Consider the following 13,916-nt stretch of genomic DNA (forward strand, 5'->3'; position numbering starts at 1 on the left):
TGGAGGATGGCCTGGTGTCAAGAAGGATAGCAAAGAAGCCACTTCTATCCAAGAAAAACATCATGGACAGACTGACATTCTGCAGGAAGTACAGGGGTTGGAATGCAGAGGATTGGGGTAATGTTATTTTCTCTGATGAAGCCCCCTTCGGACTGTTTGGGACATCTGGAAGAATGATTGTCCAGAGAAGAAAAGGTGAGTGCTACCATGAGTCCTGTGTCATGCCAACATAAAGCATCCTGAGACCATTCATGTGTGGGGTTGCTTTTTATCCAAGGGTGTGGGCTTACACAATTTTGCCTAGGCACATTTCAAATAATAAAGAATGTTATCTAAACATCCTCCAAGAGCAACTTTTCCCAACCATCCAGGAGCAATTTGCTGATGAACAATGCTTTTTCCAGCATGATGGAGCACCACGTCACAAGGAAAAAGTGATAACTAAGTGCTCGGTTAACAAAACATTTACATTTTGGGTCCATGTCCAGTAAACTCCCCAAATCTCAATTGAGAACCTGTGGTCAATCCTCAAAAAGCGGGTGGACCAACAAAAACAGAGAAATTGTGATAAACTCCAAGCACTGATTAGGCATGAATGGGTCATCAGTCAGGATTTGGCCCAGAAGCTGAGATCCAGCATGCCAGGACGAATTGCAGAAGTCCTGAAAAAGAAGGGTCAGCGCTGTAAATATTGAGTCTTTGCATAAACTTGATGTATTTGTCAATAAAAGTTTTTTAAAAAACCGTATGAAATGCTTATAATTGTACTTCAGTTACCATGGAAACATCCGACTTAAAGATCTAAAAACACTGAAGCAGCAAACTTTGTGTCAGTTTAAAAACTTTTGGTCAGTGCTGTACACTACTTCTGGCACTCCGAGCTAGCACCGAATATGGCTTCTTAACCCCTTAGATGGCAGGAGTGGGGATCAATAGCGACCATGGCCTTTAAGTCATTAGAACATTTCCACCCCCCCCCCCTGCGATACAATTGCGGATTGCGCATTGTTGCTTTGGCAACAGGAGGCCTAACAAACGCCTCCATGACTGTTTCTATGAAAGCTGGTTAGTGTAAAGCTGACCAGCGTAATGTAGTGTATTATACCAGCTATCAGCAAGTAGTCCCCTAGTGGGAATAAAAATAGAAAAGTTAAAAAAAAATAGTAAGAAAAAATACATTTCAAGCACAAAATCAAAAATTGCCTTTTTTTCCCCCCATAATAAGGCTTTGTTAATTTTTTCTCAATAATAAAATAGAAAAAAAAAACTATACATTATTGGCATGGCCATCTCTGTAACAGCCCAAACTATAAACCTATCACATCATTTATACTTCATGATGAATGCCGTAAAAAAAATTATAATTAAAATACAATGCTGGAATCAGTTTTTTTGCCAACTTGCCTCCCAAAAAATTTAAATAAACTTATTAAACATTCGTATGTACCCCAAAATGGTAAAAAAATATTAAAAACACATCTCGTCTCCACAAAAAAAAAGCGCTTATACGGCTATGTCGATGGGGGGAAAAAATAAAAAGGTTTAGGTGCTTGTAAGGCAGAAATTACAAAATACTCTGGTTTGCAGGCCAGAGGGAAACATTCCTGTAGTTTTAAGAAGTGAATATTAAAGAGGCTCTGTCACCAGATTCTCAAATCCCTATCTCCTATTGCATGTGATCGGCGCTGCAATGTAGAGAACAGTAACGTTTTTTTGTTTGTTTTTTTAAAACGTTCATTTTTGGCCAAGTTATGAGCTATTTTATATATATGCAAATGAGCTTTTAAATGGACAACTGGGCGTGTTTTTTTTTCGTATGTCCAACTGGGCGTGTATTGTGTTTTTAACTGGGCGTGTTTACTTGTTTTACTAGCTGGGCGTTGTGAATAGAAGTGTATGATGCTGACGAATCAGTGACCAATCAGCATCATGCACTCCTCTCCATTCATTTACACAGCAGCATCACGTTCTTACTAGAACGATGTGCAGCCACATACACAAGTGTCCTGATAATGAATACACATGACCTCCAGCCTGGACGTCATGTGTATTCAGAATCCTGACACTTCTGATTCTTGAAACGAAATCTCGTTTACCTCGTAATCTCGCGAAATTACGCGTGGCTTGCTGGAATCTCACAGAAAAGATTGAGAAGTGTCAGGATTCTGAATACACATGACGTCCAGGCTGGAGGTCATGTGTATCCATTATCAGGACACTTGTGTATGTGGCTCCACATCGTTCTAGTAAGAACGTGATGCTGCTCTGTAAATGAATGGAGAGGAGTGCATGATGCTGATTGGTCACTGATTCGTCAGCATCATACACTTCTATTCACAACGCCCAGTTAGTAAAACAAGTAAACAAGCCCAGTTAAAAGCACAATATACGCCCAGTTGGACATACGAAAAAAAACACGCCCAGTTGTCCATTTCAAAGCTCATTTGCATATATATAAAATAGCTCATAACAAAAATGAACGTTTTTAAAAAAAACAAAACGTTACTGTTATCTACATTGCAGCGCCGATCACATGCAATAGGAGATAGGGATTTGAGAATCTGGTGACAGAGCCTCTTTAAGGTCCTGATATTTTTGAGCTAGAAAGGGAAGAGCCATATCAAGTTGGCTGGAAGTGAGGGCCCCCGTAATGTAAACGGGCAAAACTCTCCCAGCGAAGAAGGAAATTCCCAAAAAAGTGGCGAGTTTATTCCAATAGGAGAATAAGAATGGATATCATCTATCAGTGCGACACTGGCCTGTGCATAAACGATTGCTTCATAGCGTAACAAACAGCCATGGATAATAGTATTATTATACCCTCTTATTATGCCCTCGTGTACTCTGCACAGCTTATATATATACCCTGATGCACTCCTTACATTTTACATATACCCTGATGTACTCCTCACAGATTACATATATCCTGATGTACTCCTCACAGCAGGGCCAGCGTTAGCACCCGACAAACCCGGGCAAGTGCCGGAGCCCACTCCACTTTGGGGGGGGCCCACTTGGCCGCCGGGTGCTGACGCCGCCGTCGTTAAGGCATCACTGTCCATATATGGACAGTGATGTAAGAAGGAGAGGAGTCCCAGGCAGAGCACTAGCGGCTCTTTTCCGGGGCTCCGTCTCTGGGAAAGCCCCTGACATCGCTGTCCATATATGGACAGTGATGTCAGGACCAGAGCAGTGTCCCAGCACCTAAGCCCGTTGCCACACAGTGCTGACCGCGCTGGTCCCGCTTCCAACCGAGCCTGCGTCCGCAGGACGCAGATTCACTTGGGTTGATTGCTGGAGCCTCGCTCCAGCATTCACTGTGCCTTGAGCAGCTCGATGCAGGCAGGCGCGATGTAGTGACGTCATTGCGCCTGTCTACGACGAGTCACTCAGGACAGTGCATAGGAGGAAAAGGATCCTCCACACGTGGGAACGGGGATAGTTAAGTAATTGTTATTTTTCTATTCGGTACATATGGGGGCATTATACTGGGTATGGGAGAGGGATCATATTGTAGCTGCTGAGGGGGCATTAGACTGTATGGGACATCTATGGGGGGCATTGTACTGTATGGGCAGCTATGGAGGCCATTATACTGTATGGGGCAATTATGGAGGGCATTATACTGTATGGGGGGCATTATACTGTATGGGGGGCATTATACTGTATGGTGCAGCTATGAAGGGCATTGTACTGTATGGGGAAGCTATGGGGCATTATACTATATGTGGTAGCTATGGGGAGCATTATACTGTATGGGGGTATTATACTGTATGGGGCATTATACTGTATGTGGCAGCTATGGGGGGCATTATACTGTATGGGGCAGCTATGGGGCATTATACTGTATGGGGCATCTATAGGGGGGCATTATACTATGGGGTGGCATTATACTATGTGGGGCAGCTATGGGGGGCATTATCCTGTGGGGGCAGCTATGGGGGCATTATACTGTGTGGGGGCAGCTATGGGGGGCATTATACTGTATGTAGCAGCTATGGGAAGGGATTATACTGTATGGGGCAGCTATGGGGGCATTATACTGCATGGGGCAGCTATGGGGGCTTTATACTGTGGAGAAGCTGTGGAGGGCATTATACTGTGGTGGCAGCTATAGGGGTATTATACTGTGGGGCATTATACTGTGTGTGTCAGCTATAGAGGCATTATACTGTGTGCGGAGGCTACGGGGAGCATTATACTGTGGTGATCAGCTATGGGGGGCATTATACTTTGTGGTGGATTTATACTGTGGTAGCAGCTATGGTGGGCATTATACTGTGGTGGTCAGCTATGGAGGGCATTATACTGTGTGGGGCAGCTATGGGGGCATTATACTGTGTGGGGGGCAGCTATGGGGAGCATTATACTGTGGTGGTCAGCTATGGAGGGCATTATACTGTGTGGGGGCAGCTATGGGGGCATTATACTGTGTGGAGGGCAGCTATGGGGTTGTCTTTATACTGTGGGGGCATTCATGGGGTCTGTCGGGCAAGGCAGCTGGGCATAGGCATGCGCAGGGGTATGGTGGTGTTGCGGAGGGGTAGGGGGTCCTAAGCTGAATTCTTGCACAAGGGCCCATGAGCCTTTAGCTAAGACACTCCCAGGCAGAGTGCTAGTAGTGCTCTGCCCGGGACTATGGCTTTGGGGTTGCCCCTGATAACACTGTCCATATATAGACAGTGACGTCAGGGGCTGTGTGGCACTACCTGGGAGGAGGGGACTGTGTGGCACTACCTGGGAGGGGGGGCTGTGTGGCACTAAATTTATGGGGGTACAAACTTGGGTCCTAACTTCTATATGGGGGCATAAACGGCCTAACGTCTATATGGGGCCACAAAGTGATGATTTTTGGCATTTTACTGCCTGCCGCGAGTTCCCCCGCAAAGGGGCCTACTAAGCCTGTGTCACCCAAGGGCCCACATAAACCTGCTTACAGCTTACATATATCCTGATGTACTCCTCACATATTACATATACCCTGATGTACTCCTCACATATTACATATACCCTGATGTACTCCGTCCAGCTTACATATATCCTGATGTACTCCTCATAGATTACATATATCCGGATGTACTTCTCACATATTACATATATCCTGATGTACTTCTCACATATTACATATATCCTGATGTACTTCTCACATCTTACATATACCCTAATGTACTCCTCACAGTTTACATATACTCTGATGTACTCCTCACAGATTACATTTACCCTGATGTACTCTTCACATTTTACATATACCCTGATGTACTCCTCACGGTTTACATATACCCTGATGTGCTCCTCACAGATTACATATACCCTGATTTACTCCTCACAGATTACATATACCCTGATGTACTCCTCACAGATTACATATACCCTGATGTACTCCTCACATATTACATATACCCTGATGTGCTCCACACGGATTACATATATCCTGATGTACTCTGCACAGTTTACATATATCCTGATTTACTCCTCACAGATTACATATATCCTGATGTACTCCTCACAGATTACATATGCTCCCACATTATAAACTGAAATACCGGTTAAACCCCAAACAGAACTACTTCCAAGCAAAATCTGCCCTCCAAATGGCGCTCTCTTCTGAGCCCTACAGCGTGCCCAAACAGCAGTTTACGTCCTCATATATGGCGTTGCCATTACCGGGAGAACACGATTAACAATTTATGAGGTATTTGTCTTCAGTGGCACAAAATGGGCACAATTCGTGCACTAAAATGGCATATCTGTGGAGAATTTTAATTTTTAACCCCTTTGCGCACCACGACTTAAAGGTAATGTGTCGCAAATGAAACCTTTTTTTTTTAAGTAAGTTACTATTTCTATTATATTTTTACGTTTTCTGCTGTATTTTTTTTTTTCTTCCACATGGTGGAAAGTATTAAAAATTAAATAATAATTTGACATGTTTCCCTATGTTGGCCACCAGAGGGAGCACTTCCCAGAATTACAGCAAGGTGAATAAGGCAAAGCAACCTGACTCACAGCTGCCGTAAATGTGGGAGGGAATCTCACCCCCCCCCCCCCCCCCCTCCTACAAGCCAGGAAAAGGTGTCTTCAAATTGCTAAGCAGTGTCCGGCTGCCATTTTGGGTGTGATTCTGCAGCTGGCAGAAGCTATAGGACACACCAAAAAGCTAAGGGTATGTTCAGACGCTTACTAAACAAAGGGAAAACGTTTTTGGCGTTTTTTACAGCCGTTTTTGGAGCTGTTTTTCTTCAGAGTCAATGAAAAACGGCTCCAAAAACGTCCCAAGAAGTGATATGCACTTCTTTTTGGCGGGTGTCTTTTTATGTGCCATTTTTGGAAAACTGCCGCGTAAAAAACACCCCGTCGGAACAGAACACTGTATTTCCCACTGAAACCAATGGCCATATGTTTGTAGGTGTTCTGCTTCCGATTTTTCAGCCGTTTTTCGGGACATTTACGGCCAGAAAAACGGTTAAAAACACTGTGTGTGAACAAATACTTAGAATGATGAAAGTGAAGTGAACTACACAGACACACACTCCGCTCTACTACACAGACACACACACAATCAGCTCTACTACATCTGACACACAGTCAGCACTTCTACATACACACACAGCGTTACTACACAGACACACACATTCAGCTCTACAACATCTGACACAGTCACAACTGCTACATACATACATACATACAGTCAGCACTGCTACATACACACATTCAGCGTTACTACACAGACACACACACACTTAGCTCTACTACATCTGCTACATACAGACTATGGCAGGGATTTTACAAGGAACACAAAGAAGCAACGGCCCTTAGAAGATCTGAACAAGTATGATATGTTATCAGCAGGAGCTGCACTGATAATAAACCGTCAGGGGATGACAGACTCCACGGCTGCACTGCAGGTATCGTCAGCAGAATACAAGGGCCGTTTATGTCAGCTTGTAGTCTGCAATGCAATGCATGGGCGGCCCGTTGGGGGTCACGAGAGCGGGAGTCTGTGAGAGAGAGAGAGGGGGACAGACAGATACACACACCTTACCTGCAGTGCAGCTGGTCTTCATAATGGTGCCTGCTATCTCCCTACAAACCGGCTTCTCTGCTGTGTGACTCTGACCTGCATCTGCGCAGTACAGAGCCAGAGACCAGAAGTAATGAACGGGAGCCGTTCATTGACTCCTATGCATTGTAGCTGCCGTATTCCATCTCTATATGTGTCGTTAATCGACACATACAGAGATGAAAAAAAATGGCAGCCACCATAGAGAAGTAAAAGTATGAATACATTAAAAAGTAGAAAGTGACAACACAAATAAATATTTTTTTTACATTATATTAAAAGCAATATAATAAAAATAATGACACCTTCCCTTTAATAGCGTCGTGGTGTGAGGGTTGTGTATGGAGCAGGCTCTTGCACTGAGCCTGTTCCATACGCTGTGGGTGTCAGTTGTGTATTAATGTAATGGGACTTCCAGCGCAGACATGTGAAGAGGCAGGAGACGAGTGCTCCGTAGCGTCTTTTCACTCTAACCTCGGCTACCCGACCAAACATCGCAAAAACAGCCTCTCAGGGTGACTGCTTCACTCATGAAGAGAAAGAGAGTGTTAGGGTATGTTCACACGGCCTATTTACGGACGTAAATCGGGCGTTTTTGCCCCGAATTACGCCCGAAAATAGCGCCTCAATAGCGCTGACAAACATCTGCCCATTGAAAGCAATGGGCAGACGTTTGTCTGTTCACACGAGGCGTGTATTTACGCGCCGCTGTCAAATGACGGCGCGTAAATAGACGCCCGCGTCAAAGAAGTGACCTGTCACTTCTTTGGCCGTAATTGGAGCCGCTATTCATTGACTCCAATGAATAGCAGCGCTAATTACGGCCGTAATTGACGCGGCGTTCAAGCGCCTGCACATGCCGGTACGGCTGAAATTACGGGGATGTTTTCAGGCTGAAACATCCCCGTAATTTCAGCCGTAACGGACGCCCTCGTGTGAACATACCCTTAGGGTATGTTCACACGGCCTATTTACGGACGTAATTCGGGCGTTTTTGCCCCGAATTACGCCCGAAAATAGCGCCTCAATAGCGCTGACAAACATCTGCCCATTGAAAGCAATGGGCAGACGTTTGTCTGTTCACACGAGGCGTATATTTACGCGCCGCTGTCAAATGACGGCGCGTAAATAGACGCCCGCGTCAAAGAAGTGACCTGTCACTTCTTTGGCCGTAATTGGAGCCGCTATTCATTGACTCCAATGAATAGCAGCGCTAATTACGGCCGTAATTGACGCGGCGTTCAAGCGCCCGCACATGCCGGTACGGCTGAAATTACGGGGATGTTTTCAGGCTGAAACATCCCCGTAATTTCAGCCGTTACGGACCCCCGCCGTGTGAACATACCCTTATACACAGAAAGGGAAGCCATATAAACACGTTAAAAAGAGGATATGTTACTGACCAAGCACTGACAAGATGGCAGCAAGCCGTTCATCTGCTGGCACAGAGGGCCCTGAGGATAGACTCTGGGGATTCTAAACTGGATACGCAACAATTTCATATTGACTATAAAAAACTGGCCATAAAAGTGGCTAGACTGATTTCTCCAGATTTATAGACCACACTGGCCACAACTATTACTGAATCTTTACATGCGTTGCAATCATAGATTGCCTCACACTACTCGACTTGAAGCAGAACATTGTATCTATGCTGTGGAAGATAACATGGCGAAATCCCACACCCATATTAGAGATCTGCTACGGAAAAAACACTGAATTCTGTAGAAAATTGCTGACCTGGAAAATAGGTCCAGACGCAGTGATCTCAGGTTGGTGGGCCTCCCTAAGTCTGTACCCACAAGTGCACTATTTCACATTTGTGCAGTTCAGATACCTTTACTTTTTGATTTGGAGGGCCCGTTTAGAATTAAACGTGTGCACCGCCTAGGCCCTGACAATTTACAACGGAACACTGTGCCTCATACTAGGAGTCAGCCTGACAGACCTTGGCAGGTTATTGTCAAGTATCTAGATTATTCCGAAAAGAAGCCATTCTACGAGCTTACAAACGAAAGGCACAACCATTACATTTCGAGGGAGTGAAAGTATTACTATTTGGGGACTATTTTGTCGAGCTTAGATGTAAACGTTGCGCTTTCAGCGCTCCATCATAATAAATGGTGTTTTCAACTACAGTATTCTGCAACCCTACGCCTTACTCGTTGTTATGGTACTACACAAACCTTCTCGGATCCTGAAGGAGCAGAGATTATACTGTCGGACCCATTGGCTCCATCCAATCCTGAAACCTACGCAGCTGCTACTTCTAGTCATACCAGGTTATCAACCGCTGCCATTTCTTCAGCGAAGACACCGTTGAAAAATCGCTAGAACGCTCGACAAACATGACTTCCGATACTGTAGAGAACTTATTCCTTTTCTCTGGGAGACCCAATTTGACATTTCAATTGTTTCTGAGGTTCTTTACAGTATACAGACATATTTTCTTCTTTGCTACCGTGTGACTGAGTGAGTAAATGAACCTCATGTTGAAATAGCATACGATATTACATTATTGAAAGTTTAAATGAGGGGTTTGACATAGTTCATGTGTACTCATGATATTTAACCTTTGACAAGGTAAAAATCAGTTATAATCTACACACTGGTAATTCATTGAATTCTTCTTACATATAGCTTTAACAGAATATATCACCAGGTTCTGCTTTATTACTCATCAAACTTTCTTGACTTTCCTCTGGCCATAAGGATGCTCCGCATGTCGGAAAAAAGAGAAGTATCATTTATGGGAAAACTATCTCTTAAGGGAATGCTGTGGCTTAATTGTTGATGTTAATGTTTTATTTGTTCACTATTGTTTATTCCCTTACAGTCAGACTTGCAAATTACTTTCAAAGCATCTATGTCATTCTTTGATACTGTGCTGGAAATGGCCAAGACTCATGAGTAGAGATGAGCGAACTTATGAATAGTTCGGTTCGGCTGGTTCGCCGAATTTCACGAAAAAGTTCGATCCGGACCGAACTAGTTCTGACCGAACCTGTAATTTCCGTGCGCCGAGCATGGTACTGTCCAGGGTGCTGAAAGAGTTAATGGGCTGCACTAACTCTTTCAGCAACCTTGACAGTACCATGCTCGGCGCGCGGAAAATACAATTTTAATGTAATAGAAAAAAAAAAATAATACGTTCATACTTACATTCCTCCTGTCCGGCCTCCAGCGATGACGTTTCATCCATGTCGCCGCTGCAGTCAATCACAGGCTGTAGTGGCGGTCACGCACGTCACGTGACCGCCGCTGCAGCCAATTACAGGCTGCCGCGGCAGCCAATCACAGGCTGCCGCGGGCTCTGCAGCCAATCACAGGCTGCCGCGGCCGCTGCAGCCAATCACAGGCTGCCGCGGCCGCTGCAGCCAGTCACAGGCTGCCGCGTCAGGAAAAAAGATCGGACTGGAGGAAAAAGAGGGACTCGTCACCAAGACAACGACCGGGTACGTATGAAATGCTTTTTATTTTATTTTTAATCAGCAGCCTCTTTTCTCTATCAGTGATTAATAGAGACAAGTGGCTGCCGATTAGTATAATATTTTTGTAATGTTTTTTCTGCCCGCTTGGGTTCGGATAAAACATGTTCGGCCGAACCCGGTGAAGTGTGGATTCGCTGCGAACCAAACTTTTCGCGATGTTCGGACCGAAACCGGGTTCGGTTGTCCCGGTTCGCTCATCTCTACTCATGAGCATTGAACCACGTGTTACTTTATTCCCCCCATGAAAATTGTGATATGGAATGTAAAAGGCGTACAGTCACCTCATAAGCGCTCTTTAGTGCTTAAACATTTAAAACTTTTAAAAGCTGATATTGCTCTCCTTCAGGAGACGCATTTACGGGAAAGAGATTTATTTTTAAGAATGAAAAAGCTCTGGTAGGGGAAGTGATGAGATCAACCTCGGGTGACAGGAAAGGGGGAGTCCTCACGCTCCTAAGTAAGTCACTAGCTTTTCAAATAAAGTATCAGCAATCTGACACTGAAGGCAGACTTCTACATAATCTCTTAGATATGCCAGCGGGAGAACTAATCTTATATAATGTATATGGCTCAAATGGTGATAACAAGCAATTCTTTACATCCTTACAAACTCAAATCACACTAGATCACACCTTATTTAAAGAGGCTCTGTCACCAGATTTTGCAGCCCCTATCTCCTATTGCAGCAGATCGACGCTGCAATGGAGATAAGAGTAACGTTTTTTTTGGGTTTTTTTAAACGAGCATTTTGGCCAAGTTATGACCATTTTTATATTTATGTAAATGAGGCTTTCTAAAGTACAACTGGGCGTGTTTAAAGTTAAAGTACAACTGGGCGTGTGTTGTGTGTGTTACATCTGGGCGTGTTTACTTATTTTACTAGCTGGGCGTTCTGACGAGAAGTATCATCCACTTCTCTTCAGAACGCCCAGCTTCTGGCAGTGCACAGACACAGCGTGTTCTCGAGAGATCACGCTGTGACGTCACTCACTTCCTGCCCCAGGTCCTGCATCGTGTCGGACGAGCGAGGACACATCGGCACCAGAGGCTACAGTTGATTCTGCAGCAGCATCGGCGTTTGCAGGTAAGTCAATGTAGCTACTTACCTGCAAACGCTGATGCTGCTGCAGAATCAACTGTAGCCTCTGGTGCCGATGTGCACTGCCAGAAGCTGGGCGTTCTGAAGAGAAGTGGATGATACTTCTCATCAGAACGCCCAGCTAGTAAAATAAGTAAACACGCCCAGATGTAACACACACAATACACGCCCAGTTGTACTTTAACTGTAAACACGCCCAGTTGTACTTTAGAAAGCCACATTTACATAAATATAAAAATGGCCATAACTTGGCCAAAAATGTTCGTTTTTAAAAAAAAACAAAACGTTACTCTTATCTCCATTGCAGCGCCGATCTGCTGCAATAGGAGATAGGGGTTGCAAAATCTGGTGACAGAGCCTATTTAAGGTTGTAGCGTGAGACTTTAACACTGTGCTGTCATCCGCGGAGGATAGAAAACGTTCAAGAGCTTCCTCACAGAACAATGGATAAGATCTTACAGTCCTTCACCTCTGACTTACAGCTAGTGGACACTTGGCGATCTTTTAATCCTGATGGGAGGGAATACACGCATTACTCACATGCTCATGGGTCTTGGCCTAGAATTGATTATATATTGATGGGGGCCTCGCTGCTGCCTCGCATTTCTAACCCGGTAATAGAACAATTTCTAATTTCAGATCACACACTGGTTTGCCTAGATATAGCAGACATACACATTCGCGGCCATGATTATATATGGCGCTTTCCCTCATTTCTGGTAAAGGATGATACATTTACAGAGCTATTATGAGGTTAGTGGCTGTAATACGACCCATTTAATAGAGGACATAGTGACAATCCATCCCTGTGCTGGGAAGCAGCATAAGCTATACTATGAGGAAGGTTCATCACACACGTCTCCAAAATTAAAAAAGCCACCTAGCAACATTATCAAGAGAGCAGCGCGGCCCTCTGGGATGAATTTACTACTTAGTTACAGCCCTCACCACTTACTTTTCAAGAGTGGAAAACCACAAGGGCACAATTTGAGCTCTGGTTGGATCGTAGAAAGCGTTTTCATATATCTGTGTTCAACGCAGAATTGTTTAGACATGGCAATAAGTCCGGTAGACGTCTTGCTAATTTTTTTTTTTTTAAACTCGTTTTATTGAAAGTAAATAACACATAGACTTGATAAACATAACATTATGGGTGACATACAAGAAACCCAATTTTTTCCATGTAACATAAACAAAAGAACAACTTAGATCTCCGTACACAATAAGAATGAAATTTGATACATCCTTATCCCGTACTTTACATATTGTAACCATTACATTTAGAGGAAAAAGCAAGACAGATATAAACATCAATATTTTAAAGAGCTGTACATTCCAGGTCCAATCTCTTTCAACATCCAGACATTGCACCCGCTTCCACGCCACTACGACCCATCTAAACCCCCTGTGTGGATAGGGAGGACCTGAGGTCGCCTACATTAAAAGATGCAAGGGGCGATGAGCACCATCGGCCCCAAACCTCCAGAAATTTATACTGACATCCCCGATGTTTGTATACTAGGTTAGCGTAGGGTAGTACAGAGTAAATCAGTGTCTTCCATTGTGTAACTGTTGGATGAAGGTCACCCATCCAGCGAAGTGCAATAGCCTTCCTGGCCATGAACAGGGCCTCACGTAAAAATATACCTTCATAATGTGTCCAGGAATCCAATGGGAGCAGACCCAATAAACACAACCCAGGCTCGCAGGGGACCCGTTTATCTGTTATTGATGATAGGAAGTCCGTGACCCCTCTCCAGAAACTGGCAATTACCGGACAGTGCCACATCATATGATCACAGTCCGCCCGGTCATGATGACATCTTTTACAACTAGCTGAGGAAGCTCTTCCCATATGCATTAACCTGGTAGGGGTAATATAGCATCTATGAATAATATATAGCTGCGTCATTTTATTATTTGCCGCTGGCGAAACCAAAAGGTGTGAAGACATTGCGTCGAGGTAATCCCCCTCAGTCAAGTTAGGAATCAGCCCCTTCCATCTGAGTTCCACTGCACATTCGGCGTGAGCTAATCTTTGAGACAGAAGGAATGTGTAGACTACGGACATCAGGCCCCGTGGGCCTTGTGTTCGGAGTATCCCTATAAGGGGTAGTGAAGATATCAAGGTCTGAGCATGCCTGAATTGGGCCCTGAGTACATGGTGTAGTTGCACACATCTAAATGTGTCCCTCTCTGGCACCTGGAATGTATCCTGTATTTCCCTAGCTGACAAAGCATGTCCATCCTCCGTACTCAAATGTTT

At 44.4% G+C, this 13,916-nt stretch overlaps 1 protein-coding gene across 1 annotated transcript in view; it reads left to right on the top strand.

Moving 5' to 3' along the window:
• The window catches only part of LOC142702106 (uncharacterized), a 98,925-nt gene that overhangs the window by 20,538 nt on the left and 64,471 nt on the right, over positions 1–13,916 (top strand). The window lies entirely within an intron of this gene.

This window comes from Rhinoderma darwinii, chromosome 1 (genome assembly GCF_050947455.1).
Source record: "Rhinoderma darwinii isolate aRhiDar2 chromosome 1, aRhiDar2.hap1, whole genome shotgun sequence".
NCBI lineage: Eukaryota > Metazoa > Chordata > Amphibia > Anura > Rhinodermatidae > Rhinoderma > Rhinoderma darwinii.